Source organism: Pantherophis guttatus, chromosome 8 (assembly GCF_059756535.1).
Source record: "Pantherophis guttatus breed Tessera chromosome 8, ASM5975653v1, whole genome shotgun sequence".
Lineage (NCBI taxonomy): Eukaryota > Metazoa > Chordata > Lepidosauria > Squamata > Colubridae > Pantherophis > Pantherophis guttatus.
This window is the reverse complement of record NC_142070.1, coordinates 53,128,220-53,141,437: the sequence shown is the minus strand read 5'-3', so window position 1 is coordinate 53,141,437 and position 13,218 is coordinate 53,128,220. Positions and strand designations below refer to the sequence as shown.

General features: G+C 49.0%; 1 long non-coding RNA gene across 1 annotated transcript in view; it reads left to right on the top strand.

The window, feature by feature from the left end:
- LOC148112643 (uncharacterized) overlaps positions 1-8,661 on the top strand; it is a 40,935-nt gene extending 32,274 nt beyond the window's left edge. Inside the window, exons 3-4 of the long non-coding RNA XR_015729222.1 lie at positions 4,051-4,401; positions 5,351-8,661. This is a non-coding gene — a long non-coding RNA (uncharacterized LOC148112643). The remainder of the gene's footprint in view (positions 1-4,050; positions 4,402-5,350) is intronic.
- The last annotated feature ends 4,557 nt before the right edge of the window (positions 8,662-13,218 follow it).

Here is a 13,218-nt window from a genome sequence, read left to right as displayed (position 1 = left end):
GCATGATGATGGGGTAGCTTGGCTCGGCCCATATGTCAGCGAGCAGGTCATCAAACCAGACCAGGTTGTTGGCGGCTTTGGACAAACAGATATATTCAGCCTCCGTGGTGGATGTGGCTACCAAGTCTTGCTTGCCTGTATACCAATGAACTGGGCTGTTGTTTAGGAAAAATATGTAACCCGAAGTGCTCTTCCTGCACTTCACGTCCCCAGCCCAGTCAGCGTCAGCATAGCACGTGAGTGTGGGTGCTGTGGTGTTCTCGGGTTCTAATGACAGGCAGGCCTCGGAAGTTTGCTTTAAATACCTTAATACCCTTTTGATGGCCTCCCAGTGGTACACGGTGGGCTTACCCACGTGTCTTGACAGCAAATTGACTGGCAGTGCGATGTCTGGCCTGGTCCAGTTCGCAATGTACAGTAGGGAGCCTATGGTGGATCTGTATAAAGTGTTGTCCTTGAACGCCTCAGCCTCATTATACATGTCCTTCAAGAAATCTGGCTGCATTGGCGTTTCACACCCCTTGGCGTTTGTCATGCTGCATTTATGTATTAGTTCTAAAATTTTATCCTTCTGTGACAGCTGAAAACCCTTGCCTGTTTTCGTGATCTGCACCCCCAAGTATTTGTCTACCTTGCCCAGTATTTTTAGTGTAAAATGTTTTCCCAGCTCATTGGCGAAGTTATTACATTTGCTGGCTTGATCACCGATATACAATATATCGTCTACGTATATCAAAACATATTCGAGGGAGTTGTCTGACTTCTTGGTGAAGAAGCAGTTGTCGGCTGAAGTGGCTGAGAATCCCATGGATTTCAATGTCTTGGATAGGCACTCATACCAACGTTTCCCTGATTGTTTGAGTCCATACAAGCTCCGGTTTAAAATCCAGGTTTCTCCCTTTTTGGTGCTTTGGCTGGGTGGCGCTCTCACGTATATCTCTTTGTCGAGCTCAGCGTGCAGGTAAGCGGTTTGCACGTCGAATTGGTGCACCTCCAGCCCCAGCAGTGATGTGATCACTAGTGCACATTTCACGCTCTCGGCTCTGACTGTGGGGGAGTACGTTTCCATGTAGTCATCAGGGTATTTCTGGGCGAATCCTTGAGCCACCAGTCTTGCTTTGTAGAGCACTTTGTTTCCCTCTAGAGTCTTAACCTTGTAGACCCACCTAGTGCCTATGGTTGTCTTTCCTGTTGGGACTTTAGAGGGAGTGTATACGTTTAGTTCCCTCAGGCTGTCCATTTCCCTTTCCATGGCTTGTTCCCATTTCTCTCTCTCCTCATTTGGTAACCCCAGTACGTCCTCATATGTGTTGGGGGTTAGTTGGTTATTGTGTAGGGATAGAATGTAGTCCCCTAACCTTTCTGGCCTTTTGCCCCTGTTTGTCCTGACTGGTCTGTCAGGAGGTGTCTCTGTGTCATGCATGTACTTAGCTTCTCTCTCGGTGAGTGAGTCTACTTTAATGAGCGGGTGGTTTTCCTTCCATCCCTTCACTGGTATTTCCTGTCCCCTGGGTTTGTTCTTTCCCTGTTCAGTGTCCCTCCCTGCTTGGTGTTTCATTTCCTTTTGATCATCCCCTGGTCCGTCCTTGTTAAGGGACACCTCGTTGAGGTGTATCTTGGACCAGTTAGCGTTTTCGTGAAAGACAGCTGTTCGTGATATCACGAAATTGTTGCTGTTGTCTATGAACCTGTATCCCTTCGTCCCCGGTTCATAGCCCATGAACCTCAGCCTCCTGGATACCCTGTCCCCCTTACGCCTGAGTTGCTTGGGTATGTGCACATCTGCTGTGACCCCGAATATGTGTAAGTGTGACACCTGTGGTTTCCTTTGGTACATTAATTCGTATGGGGTTTTATTTAGTACGCTGGACCACAGTCTATTTAGAGTATAATTCGAATAAATGAGTGCTTCGGACCAGAAATGCTGCCCTAGGCCGGCATCATCTAGCGCGCACCTCATCATGGTCTGTAGCGTTCCGTTTTTTCATTCCGCCACGCCATTTTGAAAAGCGGAAAACGGAGAAGTTGTGTAGTGGACCATCCCGCGTGCTTTTAACCATCGCGAGAAGTCGCTTGATAAGAATTCAGACCCCCGGTCTGTCATTATTTGCCTGATTTTGGTGTTGTGTTGTGTCTCCACCCTCGCATAGAATTCCTTAAATTTTTGAAATACCTCATTTTTGTGTTTTAGGGTGTACACGAAGCCATAGCGGCTGAAGTCATCCACTATAGTCAGGAAGTACCTCTTCCTGTACTTGATGGAGGGCCTTAGTGGCCCCACTAGGTCCATATGTACAAGTTGGAAAATCGAATTGGTTGTGCGTACTGACTTCTTGGGTCTTGGTTTGGTTTTTAATTTGGAGCCCTTACAAATAGAACACTCGAGATAGTTCTCACAATCCTTTATTTTTACACCTTCAGAGCATTCCAACATTTTCTGCACTACGGGGAAACTAATGTGCCCTAGTTTCCTGTGTAATAGGTGGGCACAGTTGTCATGCATTGGTTTCCCTATCGTTGGTTTCTCCTTCCTAGGTGTCCCCTGTTCTCTGGGCTCATCGGTGGTGTGTGTGTGCTTAACCCCCTCTACTCCCTTACTTGCGTTGCCTGTGCTATTGGAGCTAACCCCTCGGTGGTTGTTTACTTCTGGCTGTGTGCTCTTGGTTGGGTGGAAGAATGGTAGTTCCCCACTGACTACTACTTTCCCTATCCCTTTACCCCCTCTGGTTACCTGTGCCTTTCCTTCTTTGAAAGTCACCTCGACATTGTTATCCTTGCTTAGTTTTAGGGTGGCAAGGATATTATATGGTATATTTGGCACTAGAAGTACTCCCCGTACCATACCTATTCCTGGTACGTATGCGTTACCTTTGCCTGTTACTTGTACGTTATTCTGGTTAGCCACTTTCACTACAAAACTTTCTCCTGTGAAAGAGGTTAGTAGGTTGCGATCATGTGTGGTGTGGTTTGTGGCTCCTGAGTCCAGCAGCCATGTGCCTTCCTCCCTGTCTTGGCCTACGTGTTGTGCTTGATCCCCTATGCCGTACAGTGATCCAGTGTGGCTCTCCCTGGAACTGTCCCTGTGGTCTCTCCTGTCTCTAGGGCTAGGTGAATCCCTACGCCTGTGCCTGACCTCTGGTGAGCGTCCGCTAGTGTGTCTTGTCCTTTGCTCTGGTCTATCTCTCCTATGCATCCTGTCCCCTGTATTTTTAGGGCAGTCCCTCTTGTAATGGTTTCTTGACCCACATATATAGCACTCTGTGTTGCTCTGGCTCCTGCCCTGTGGCTCAACCTTTCTGCTGGGTCTTTGCTCCCTGCGGCTTAGGGAGCGTTCCTTTCTGATGCAATCCTCTGATATTAGTTTACTTGTTAGTAAGTCAAGTGAGAGCCTCCCTGTCCCTAGATTGTCTATCTGCGTAATAAAGGTGTCCCAAGTGGGGTCTAGGGAATTTACTATGATACTTATCATGGTCCTCTCGCTTATGACCTCCCCCCTTTGTGTCAGCTGGACCCTAGTATTATTTAGAGATAGTAAATGCTCGCTCATGGGTGTCCCTGCCTTGAGTTTAGTGGCATAAAACTCCCTGGAAAGCCTGGTGGTGCTGGCAACGCTTTGGCAGTAAAACAGTTTGTGCATTCTCTGTATTATCTCTAATGCAGTCAGGTGGTGGCTAATACTGGGGTAAATGCTGGGGGTAATGCTGGCAATGACAATACAGTAAGCTTTGTGATGGATGCAATCCAATTCAAAAGTCCAGGGTTTTTCTGAGGGGTCTGTAACCATAGATAGCAGGTCTTCCTTAAGCAGGGTGGCCTGGAGCTGTTGATTCCAGTCCAGGAAATTCTCCCCATCTAGCCTCAGTTTAGGAAAATCACTGGGTAAAGTCCCTGAATTGTAAGTTAAATTACTCACATTATGTCGCTGTCCATGGTTCCTCACATAAGGATACTCGCAATAAGGCAGAGGAACGACTGTGGCAAGTCTGAACTGACTTGTCTCTATGTGTCTGCGTCGGTGTAGCTCTATGTCCTGTTCCGTTTCTCTTACAGGGGCGTGCTGCGCATGCGTGAGGTTCATTTCTCCCCAGTCGTCGTGGAGTGAGGAGCTCGTCCATGCTGCTCCTGGGTGAAGGCCCCAATCTTCCGGATGGGCCTTCAGTTCCTCTCCGGTTGGCCTTGCCTGCTCGGGATCGTCGCGGATCGTCGCCTGGAGTCTCGGAAAGCGGTGAGGATCGCCGATGGACGCTGGGAGTCCCGCTGGGGCCGCAAATGGTCCCGGATGGCCCGGCCTCGTGCGGATGCCGCCTGTGGGTGTCGGGCCGATCCCCCTGCCCGCCGATGGACATCCCCTGCCTGCAGATGGCCTCGCGGTCCACGGATCTGGTCCCGGTCGTCGGTCTGGTGAGTAGTCCCACCGCCCTTGGCGTCCTGCTTTAGTGGGTAGACCCCTTAGGGGCTCTGGGTGGTCCTGGGTCCACGCGATGGTGGCATCCTTCCCAGGGTGGACGTCGGTGCCGGCCCTCGTCGCGTTGGGGTCCCTTTTATTTTTTGGCCTGGCGCCGGGGTGTACGGTCAGTATTTTCACCTTGTCCCCTAGGGCCGCGGCGATTAGTTCGATGGCTTTGTTGACCTCGGGCTCGGTAGGCGAGCTTGTAGGTTTTGTTTTAGGGCCTTTGTGTTTTTTGTAGTATTTTTGGTCGGTAGTTTTTGAGTAGGCCCCGATTCCCGCCATAGGATTTAAATCCCGGGAGTCTATTGGTGGATGGTCAGCCATCTTTGATGATGCCGTCTCCCAAGATGGCCGCCGTGAAAAGGGCGCGAAGTCTCCTTCGGCCTTTGCGGTAGGTTTTTGGTGGGGGAAATCTTCCCTTACCGGGTCTCCTTCGCTGTAGTCGGATTCGTCTTCATCTTCCTCACTCACTGCTTCGGAGCCTTTGATCAGACTTCGGAGTTCCGCGATGAGGCCGCTGTTGCTTTGCGACGAATCTATCAGCTCGAGGAGTTTTCCTTTTAGGTCGTGCATCTCTTCCTTTGAGGTTTCGTGTTTCGTCCACCCCTCGTTGCTCCTGGCCGGGGTGGATGGGTGGTGGAGTAGGCCGCTCGTCTCGGGTGCTTCTCCTTGCGTGGTTTCGGGTTGGGCAGATCATCCTGCCATCTTCTTGGTGAATGCTCTGGTATTCACCCTGTTTGTCGTGGTCTCTTGCATGTTGTGGAGTATCAGGATTGGGCTATAAAACCATCCTCTGCTACCATTTTGTTAATTATGTTCGAGGATCGTGCCCAATAACTCCATAGACAAGTTCTTAATGTATCAATTACTGTTTATTAATTAAGCATCTTATCGTTACAGGTACAAGTCTGGAACTGAGGTAGGACCGCATGGCTGACCCTTAAGTACCCCCGGGGCATGGCTAAGGTAAGGAGGGGTCATTGGGTTAGGGTGGACCTTGGGGGTTGGCTTGCCCAGCCCCCCTGCTTCTAACTCTGGATCAGAGGCAAGGCATTTATTCATGACACGTATTCCCTCTGGATTCTTTCGGATTCCACTGACTACCAGATTACGCGCTGTCACTTTCAATATGGATTCCTCCCCTTCACTCCACTTATCAGTCGCCGCTTCTCTTTCTCCTCTTTTACTCAAGGGTTCCTTCCGCCCGCTTTCTCCCAACCGTTAGAAAATGCAGATATACCTTTTCAATCTTTAATCCTCACTTCTGTTTTCACCGATGCTTTTCTTTTTCAATCTTCGCTTCCCTCTTAACAGCTGTCAGCGTTTCTGGCCAGCCGGGTGGCTGGTTCTTCCTCGTTCCGAGTTAGAGGAGTTATCCCGAACCTTCGGGGGGATTGCCGCCCTCCCCGAGGTCCTCAGAAATTTCCCCTTCTTCTACCGACCTCTACGGGGTCGGTAGCGCCGAAATCAGCGCCCGCAGCGAGGATATTAGGGGCTTTGGAAACGGAGCACCGTTCCTTTCGTCCCTAACACGTTGACGTCACTGGCGGAAGGTTAGTTCTAAATTTTCATGTACTCAAAAGATATAGAAAGATTCACTCACAGCCCATTCCATCTCCAGTGGCTAGTCCGTTTCCAGCAAATCAGAGCTCACCAAAATGTTTTGAGAATGCTGAGATGTTTGTGGCTAATCTGCATATTTTCTCAGGTTACCTGGCCTTGGAATGTTGGTACAAACTGGATCCGGGCTGCTCTGGTCTTTATCACCTGTCATTCCCCCTCCCTATTTCCCATCCCAAACAGCTTTATTGCCCTTACATCCCTCCCCCCTTCTAGCCTTTGATGGCAGGATGCCTGTGAAGTGCCAAGCCAAATCAGACAGAGCTGACACTGTGCTGAACTGTGGAAATTGGAAGCGTCGTGGCAAGACTGGCTGGAAAAATAGCGGGCTCCAACAAGCTCCACGAAAATCTAGCCAGACAAACAGCTGTTGGGGGGGGTCTTCGGACCGTAACCGTCCTGTAGGGACAGTGAAGAAGGAGAGATGCCTTGGATGACCAAGAGGAAAAGGCAAGTTCCTCAAAAGGTCGGAGGCTGCTCTTTGAACTGGCAGTGGGGGTGGCGGCCATTAAAAAATGACCGCTCTGAAGCTGGGGCAACCGGAATAAGATTTTTGTGCAGGAGCGGTGTTTGAACGGAGTGCTGGTACCAGGTGAGTGATTGGCCAACTCACAGGTAAAAAACGATTTTTTAAAAAAAAACTTCGAAGGTGTCCCAGAGCGGAAATGTGTGGCTAATCGGCACTTGGAGGTACAAAGGGGAGGTTAAAGTACCAAAGTCCAAGAAAGAAAACTTTATAACTGGATTTAAAATTGGATTTGGAGAAATTAAAATTAATACAAGAAAAAGAAATCCGAAGGAAAGTACTTTATATGAGGATTTGAAATATCTTTGACAGCTTTGACACTTGAAGAAAGAACAAAGAGGAGGTTGAAATATTAAAGCCCAAGAAAGGAAATTTTATAACTGGACTTAAAACTGAATTTGGAGAAACTAAAAATACTAAAAGGAAAAGAAATCCGAGGGAAAGTATTTTCTATGTGGATTTAAAATACTTTTGTAAGCTTGATACTTTGTTGTTCTGTTTTGTCAACTCTGAAGTGAATCTGGCTGCCTCACAGTTGCCACGAAGCCTGAGAAAGAAAGAGAGGGGGGAAGTAGTTTACAATCAAAATAAAAAGTTTTTCCTTGGGAACCAAGGTCATTGTAAGAGGTGGCTGGTGAAGGAGGGTAGGAGCCTGTCAACTATATTCATTGGACAATGTGACTGATAACATTGGAGAGGAGGGGAGTTATATTCTTTTAATTAGCTGAAAACCGTGGGAACTTTCAGAGTTGGTTTTCACCAACTGTGCCAATATGATGTATCTGATAAACATGTCCTTTGAGGAATCTACCTGCCTCAGAGTTCTGATTTCAATAGGTGCATTACTCGGAATGCTGACACTGTTGTAAAGTTGAAAAAAATTGCATTCTTTTGGAATAATTGCAACTTATCCCCATCAATGTTAGCAGTCCTATGCTTTTTTCCTATGGAAATCTTAATAAATTTAATAGGATCCCCTTCTGAAAAGACAGGGCCTTTTGTTGTGGGAGATACTTGTTAAGTTCTAGGGAGGCTGGGGTAGTTGAATCATTGGATAAATTAGTCCATTAAAATAGATTGGCCTATATTAGATAGTAAAATAAATTCTGATAGTAGGTTAAGCATTTTGAAACTAGGCAAATGAAATGCCAATTTGTAATTTTCTTCTTTCTTAGAAAAAGGTTTAAAATTATATCCTTAGAACCCCAACTTTTTAATTAATCCAACTCTTCATTAAAAGTCTATCAGCTGTTTCAACCCAGCCAAATGAAATAAGCAGGGTGACCCAGACTACATGCCTCACTGAATACAGTAGATGATCACCACTTTAAAGTGACTTAGTTGCTGACATGCCTTCTCTTACATGTGTGCCCAGATAGGACCTGAGAAAATGATGCAGTTAACCACATGAGCCTCAAAAGTAAATTTTCAGCCTGCAATTTTGAACCAGGCAAATACATGGTTTTATCTAAAATGTGACCATTTCTCATGAGTTATTTCAGGACAAGCATGCTTTTGTAAGAGTTAAAAATATGCATGTTGTCATACTTTCTCCCCAGCTCTGATCCATTATTCTGATCCATTATTCATATTTTTAGGAAGTAGACTGAATCTGGAGATGTTTTTTTCTAAATTAAATTCAATGAATCTGCTACCAATAGCATATCTTTTAAGAGCAATACTTAGGGATTCTTATGGTTTAACCAGTCTTATGATTCATGGACTCCAATTTCTCTCAAAGCTAAAAAAAAGTATTATAAAATCTGTCAAAAAATAGCGAATGCCCATTAACAATTTTATTGCTTAAATTTAATTTTATTTCTTTGATTAAGGGTCAGGACAATGTTTACATACTGCATATTGAATAAGACTTTATTAAATAAGACAATTTAGATAAGTTGATCTTTGATTTATACTGGGAGAATAGAAACCAATCAGAGATGTTCATATATTATGTTCAGTTTGTATTGATTTGTACATGCTTATATATGTCTTTTTGTGTGTGCATGGCCATGTATATGAGCACACATATACACAACAATGTGGAAGAATCACAATACTTTTACCTGAGTGCTTTAGTTGACTTCTTTGTATGCAGACAAAGAAAATGAGAGAGAGGGAGGGAGGGAGGGAGGAGAGTGAAAAGAAAGAAAGAAAGAAAGAAAGAAAGAAAGAAAGAAAGAAAGAAAGAAAGAAAGAAAGAGAAAGAGGGAGGAAGGGAGGAAGGAAGGAAGGAAGGAAGGAAGGAAGGAAGGAAGGAAGGAAGGAAGGAAGGAAGGAAGGAAGGAAGGAAGGAGAAAGAGATAATGGCAATTTACTTCCATGTCAGAGACATAGATTAACAGAGTTGGAAAGGACATTGTAGGTCATCTGGTTCAACCACCCCCCTGCCCAAGCAGGACACCCTACACCAGTGATGGTGAACCTTTTTCTCGTTGCGTGCCGGAAGTGTGTGTGTGTGTGCACGTGATAACGCCCACGCGTGCCAGCACCCATAATGCAATGCGACCCCCCACGCATGTGCATGCACACGTGACACCCCACGCATGCGCCCCACATTGCGCGCACACCCACATGCATACATTCTGCATTGAGTATGCACAGTCCCCCACATGCGCTTTGTGCCCCCCCTACTTGTTTTGGGCTTTCAGGAGTAGGGATTGAAGGGATTGAAGCCCCACTTGCTGCTTCTGGCAGCCCAATGACCGGCTCCCTTGTGGAAAAGGGGGTGGGGGAAAGATCTGCTTTCGGGGCTTCCCTTCTCCCCAGCCGAGCAGACAGTCCAGGGGCAGGGATTGAAGCCCCACTTGCTGCTTCTGGCAGCCCAATGACCGGCTCCGTTGGTGAAAAGGGGGTGGGGGAAAGATCTGCTTTCGGGGCTTCCCTTCTCCCCAGCCGAGCAGACTGTCCAGGGGCAGGGATTGAAGCCCCACTTGCTGCTTCTGGCAGCCCAATGACCGGCTCTGTTGGGGAAAAGAGGGTGGGGGAAAGATCTGCTTTTGGGGCCTTCTCCCCAGCCGAGCTCCAGACCTGTCCAGGCTGTCCAGGGGCAGGAAAAAGCTGCTGCCAGTTCCAGACCTGGCAGCCCGCAGGCTCAGCCCGAGCTTTACAAGCCTCTGCGGCACAACAAGAATCGGCTGGCCCAAACAGCCCTGCCTTGGAATAACGAAGACAACGCCATCCCCACCCCCCTTTCCACCTCCTCCAGAAAAGGGTTAAGCGGGTCGCTCCCACCGCCATCCCCCCCATTCTTCATTCGTTGCGATGCAAAGGGGGAAAAAACCCACAGGAAGTCCTGCTCCTGGTGCTGCCAGGGAAGAGGCACTGCAAGAGCCGCTGTTGCCGGGGTTGAGGGGGTGCCAGTGCCAGAAGCAGCGGGCTGGGCTTCAATCCCTTTCCCTGGACAGCCTGCTTGGGTGTGGAGACAGGGAAGCCCCAGACCGCAGATCCTTCCCACCACCCCCTTGCACCTGGTGGCGGCGGTTCTTGCGCTCCTCTTCCCCAGCGGTGGCAGGAGTAGTTGGCGGAGAAGAGGGTGGTGGCAGGCTGTAGCAGCAGGCTGGTCGCGCTGGCTACAAGGCAGCAGCAGCTCCTCCTCCTGCCACCCTCACGCTCCAGGCAGCGTCCAGGCAGCCATATCTGTCCTTCCCCTGCGCCAGCCCACGTGGATTCCAGGCAGTGCAGGCGCACCAGTAACCCGCAGACTAGCTGGCTGGTGCACATGCGTACCCTGGAAACCCAGAAGAGGAATGGGCAACGCCATGTATGCCAAGCAACATGGCTCTGCGTGCCACTTCCGGCACGCGTGCCATAGGTTCGCCAACACGGCCCTACACCATTTCTGACAAATAGCAGTCCAATCTCTTCTTGAAAGTCCCAAGTGGTGAAGCTCCCACAACTTCCGAATGCAAGCTGTTCCATTGGTTGATTGTTCTCACTGTCAGAAAAGTTCTCCTTATTTCCAGGTTAAATTTCTCCTTGTTCAGCTTCCATCCATTACTCCTTGACTGGTCTATAGGTGCCTTGGAAAATAGCTTGACCCCTTCCTCTCTGTGGCAGCCCCTCAAATATTGGAACACTGCTATCATGTCTCCCCTGGTCCTTCTCTTCACTAGACTAGCCATGCCCAGTTCCTGTAACCATTCTTCATATGTTTTAGTCTCCAGTCCCCTAATCATCCTGGTTGCTCTTTTCTGCACTTTTTCTAGAGTCTCAACATCTTTTTTATAGTGTGGTGACCAAAACTGGATGCAATACTCTAGGTGTGGTCTTACTAAGCATAACCGTTACTGAATTATCACCTAGAACCGTGATTGCGAACCTATGGCATGCATGCCACAGGTGGCACGCGGAGCCATATTAGTGGGCACGCCAGCTCAGCTCTGGGGCGCATGCGTGCGCCAGCCAGCTGATTTTCGGGCCTTCTGGGCCCACCAGAAGTAGGGAAACAGGCTGTTTCCTGCCCCTGGAGGGCCTGAGGGCGGGGTGGGGAAGGCCCATTTTTCTTTCTTACCTGGCTCCAGATCCTCTCTGTGTATCAGGGAAGGGCGAAAACAGCCTTTCCCACTCCCTTGGAGGCCCTACGGAGGCTGAAAGGGCCCATTTCCCGACTCCCGGTGGGACAGGAAATGACGTTTTTTCCTGTCCCCAGCCTACAGAGACTCCTAGAGAGGCTCCTAGAGACTCCTAGAGAGGCTCTTACAGACTCCTAGAGAGGTTCTGGAGGCTGGGAACAGCAAAAAATGTCACTTCCTGTCCCACCGAGAGTTGGGAAATGGGCCCTTTCAGCCTCCGTAGGGCCTCCAAGGGGGTGGGAAAGGCTGTTTTTGCCCTTCCCAGATACACAGAGAGGATCTGGAACCAGGTAAGAAAGAAAAACGGGCCTACCAGGCCATCATGTGCCAGGAGCGGGGGGGAGGGGGGAGGAGTTGCGCACACATACGCATGGGCACATGCGCGCATGACCCTCCCCCACCCCCCCTCTCCTGGCATGCGATGGCAAAAAGGTTAGCCATCACTGACCTAGAAAATGGAAGTCAGGCCCACTTTGTCAGACTGCGGTGCTATCTCAAAATTAAATGAATTTCCAAACTGCCAATCTTTAAGGAAATCTTTCTTTAATTGAGCTCCGCCACCGGATCATGACTCCGCGCGGACAAGACTGACCTTTTGCCTCCCAATCCCTCCCTTTCCGATCCCCAAATCTCTGCTTCTCATTGGCTGTCTTCCAAGTCATTCTTCAGACTTCTTTTCCTCGTCATTTCCCAGGTATGTGCCCCCTCCCCTCATTTCCACGACAACCAGGCTTCAAAGGGATTTAGCAGGCAAAAGTCTCAGAGTTTATCTTTCGCTCTCCTCCGCTCCCTCTATGCCAGTGTTGCAACGCTGACATCCGGCCCCTCTCCCTTCACTCTCCCAGCGGGGCCTGCGTGAAATAAATAACAAGTTTAGTACCTCACCCCCTCCGAGGGGTTACCCCACCCCCTCCTGGCTTGTTCGGGTGATCTGCATGGAATTTAGCTATGAGGCCGTCAGCTTGGATGTTTGTGCTCTTCACCCAGGAAGCTTCTGACAAGGGATAGCCCTTCCACTTAATTAAGTACTGGAGGCGCCCCCTGTGCCACCTCGAATCGAGAACCCGCTGTACTTCATAGTGGGTCTGGCCTCCAACAATTAAGGGCCCTGGGGGGTCACATGGCACCGGCCTTAAAGTTGACCCTACTACAGGCTTCAGGAGGCTACTGTGAAAAACGGGGTGTATCCTCCCTAGTAACCAGGGCAACTGCAATTGTAGTGTAACCGGGTTGATTACTTTTACTATTGGAAATGGCCCTATGAATTTCAGCCCCAGTTTTCTGGTCAGGAGTCTGAGTCTCAAGTACTTGGTGGAGAGGTAGACCTTTTCCCCCACTTGGAACGGTCTCTGGGGATCTCAGTGCTTATCTGCTTGCTTCTTATAAGACCGTGCTGCCTTGTCTAATGCCCTCTTGACATTCTCCCAGGTTTCTCTTAGCATTGCCATCCATTCAGTCAAGGTAACTGAGGAAGGAGGCTCCCTCGGGTACTCTGGCATGGGGACGAAATCGATGCCGCTCACTATCTTAAATGGGGTTAGACCTGTACTACTGTGGACAGCATTGTTATATGCGACCTCAGCAAACAATAAGAGGTCCGCCCAGTTCGATTGTTGGTAGTCAACGTAGCACCTCAGGTACTGCTCTATCATGGCATTCAATCTCTCTGCCCCCCCATTGGTGCTCGGGTGAAACGCTGAGCTGAGGCCTTGGGATGATCCTATGGATCGAAGGAATTCCCTCCAGAACTTCGCTGTAAACTGGACCCCTCGATCAGAGATGATTCTTCTGGGTACTCCGTGTAGGCGGTAGATGTGTTTTACGAACAGTTTGGCCAATTGGCGGGCTGAGGGTAGTCCGCTGCAGGGTATGAAATGCGCCTGTTTGGAGAACAGGTCCATTACAGTCCAGATCACTGTGCTTCCGCTGCTCCTCGGCAGTTCGACTATGAAGTCCATAGCAATCTCCTCCCATGGCCTTGACAGTTCAGCTACTGGCTGCAGCAGCCCCGGGGGCCTTCCTGGTCGGGTTTTCATTGTGGCACAGAT